This window comes from Sciurus carolinensis (assembly GCF_902686445.1).
Source record: "Sciurus carolinensis chromosome 14 unlocalized genomic scaffold, mSciCar1.2 SUPER_6_x, whole genome shotgun sequence".
Taxonomy (NCBI): domain Eukaryota; kingdom Metazoa; phylum Chordata; class Mammalia; order Rodentia; family Sciuridae; genus Sciurus; species Sciurus carolinensis.
Window position 1 is genome coordinate 2,535,645 of NW_025920104.1, and position 2,579 is coordinate 2,538,223.

Here is a 2,579-nt window from a genome sequence, read left to right on the forward strand (position 1 = left end):
TTGTTGTTTCTATGATTTATTCTTTAAAATGTGACCCAAGACAAGCCTCAAATAAAATTTGTCCATCACTTGGAATTCCCATTCCCCTTTCCCTTCTTACTTACCAAAATGGATTTCCTTCTCAGAGGCTATGTCCAAGGACCTGTCATGTCCGCAGCACAACGTTCAGTCATTCACTTAGAAAATTTTTCCTGGCACATAAGGGCACAGAAAATGCAAAATGAAAGACACTGTTCCTGTGTTGGGAAAATTGAAAATTTAGCTGGATTCTGCATTTACAGACATAGATTGTACTGGAAGTAAAACAGAGAGATATCCGAATCTGCCCAAGGTAACACAGCATTCTTCCTAGAGTAAAGATACAGAGATCCTGGGGTATGTACTTCATGGATCCCCAAAATATCACAGAGAACCTATCATGTGCTGGGGACTATTTTAAAGTTATGACAGGCAATGTGGCTCTTTTCTCATGGGGTTTACATATCTGGCATAACAACAGAGTTTTTTTTTTTTTTTTTTTTTTTTTTTTGGTGGTGCTGGGGATTGAACCCAGGTCCTTGTGCTTGCCAGGCAAGCACTCTACCACCTGAGCTATATCCCCAGTTCCAACAACAACAGAGATTTTAAATAAATTAATTAAAAAAACAGGTAATGAATAGCAAGTGCTATGTTGAAAATATAGGGGTTGACATGATATGTTTTAGGTAAGGTGATGGAGAAAATCCTCTCTAATGATGTGGCATGAAGCTGTGACTTGGAAAATAGGATGGAGGCAAGTCAGCCGAGGTACATGGGCAGAGACATCCAAGCAGAAGTCACAGGAGATGTAATGCTTCAAGGGGGAAAAGCACAGCCTGTTCTTGGACAGAAAGAGGGTTCATGGAGCTGACGTTGGTGGAGTGAAAGGGGTCAGAGAAGGGGTGATTACAACCCTTTCAGATACTTGGACAGAAGCCAAGTTAAGGGGTCTGAATTTTCTTTTAAATGTCAACCGATCTTATCAGATGGTGACTGACATCAATGATGTTTGCTATTGGAGGAATGCCTGCAGGAAGGAAAGAGATTGGCCACCTCTCCAGTGGCCCATGGCAGTGCTCTGGTGCTTTTTGTTAACAGCCATACTTCTGATGGCACTCTGATTCTCTGGTGTCCCTCTGCCTCTAACTGAGCTGTGAATCAAAAGCAAATGAAAAAAGAAAACACAACTTATTCAACTCCCTTAAATTTCATCAAATGCCTGTTTCTTGTATGTGGTACATGACAAAGGGATTTGTAAAGTTTGTGGTTCCTTGAACAATTCTCTCAAAATCTTCTGCCATTTCTCCAGAAGCCTCCCTTCATCCCCTCATGCACCTAGCATCCTTCTGGAAATGGTCCTTCTGGAAAACACCAAGATCATAGAAACTCCATATTCTCTGAATAAATTTCAAAGCATCTGAAACATCACTCCATTTCATGATTCTCAGCCAGACTGAGGGCTACATGGAAAATTTTGCCTCTTGCTGCCCCCATTCCCCATTCAAGATTTAAGAATTACACCTAGTATCCCATTTGTTGGCCTTTTATTGATGTCGTTTCACTGACTAATCTTAGCCTCAGTGACATTAGAATGAGTTATTCCAAGTTTCATATTCAGTCAATACTTCAAAGAAACAAAAGCCAATAATCAAAATGCTTCTGACACCAGATCACTGAGTAAGACATAGTCTGTCCTCAAGAGCTATGAGGAAGAATGAAAACTGCAAGGAATATGTACTATAGCCCATGTGACAGTTGCTCTCAATGAAGGGAATAATAGTATTCATTTGAAAGAATGTTTAAGAATTTTCCTTATCTTAGTATACACATATGCTTCCAAAGCATGACCTATAAATGCCTCAATAAGTGCCTGTCTTTAATTATAACACTTTTTCATACTAGAAAGAGTATACATGCTTATTATGGAAGAATTTTAAAATATTTCAGAAACATAAGAATAAAATCAAAACACCCAGTTTCCAATACCCTAAAATAAAAACTGGGAACATCTTGAAAGATAACTTAATAGAAGATAGAGATAGATGATAGATAGATAGATAGACAGTCAGTCATGCCTATATGAGGTTACTTTGGTAACAAAAATGGGAGCACACTTCTTATGGTACCTTGTAACCCTGTAGATAATTTTTTGTACCAATAAATATTTTGCTACCAAATGTTCTAATATTAGATTTGCTATTTCTATGTGGACAACATCTGTTGTTCTGTGCTCATTTTCTCCACTTCTCATGATGCCACTACTCTTGGGCCCTAGATGAGCACTTTCCAAAATATACTTTCCTCTTACTATTTTCTGAATCCCTAAGGACAATGCAGAATCCCCATGAACACCTGCATCCTCCATCAGCCTCACGTCTATCATTGAGCAAGATTCTTTCCTTCTCAGGGTCTCAGGTTCCATTCTAGAGCTGTATGTAAATGACATTTAGAGCACTTACATCACTGTTCATTCCTAATACTGTAGATAAATGAGAGTGGGAGTGTATCACCTAATCATAAAGGCAGTTGTTCTGTTTCATCCAGTCCAATAAGCATGCATA

General features: G+C 38.7%; 1 non-coding gene across 1 annotated transcript; it reads right to left on the bottom strand.

Annotated features, from left to right (window-relative positions):
* Window positions 1-528: 528 nt before the first annotated feature.
* Trnaa-ggc (transfer RNA alanine (anticodon GGC)) lies at window positions 529-601 on the bottom strand. Its single transcript has one exon. It is a non-coding gene; the product is annotated as a tRNA-Ala (tRNA).
* Window positions 602-2,579: the final 1,978 nt, after the last annotated feature.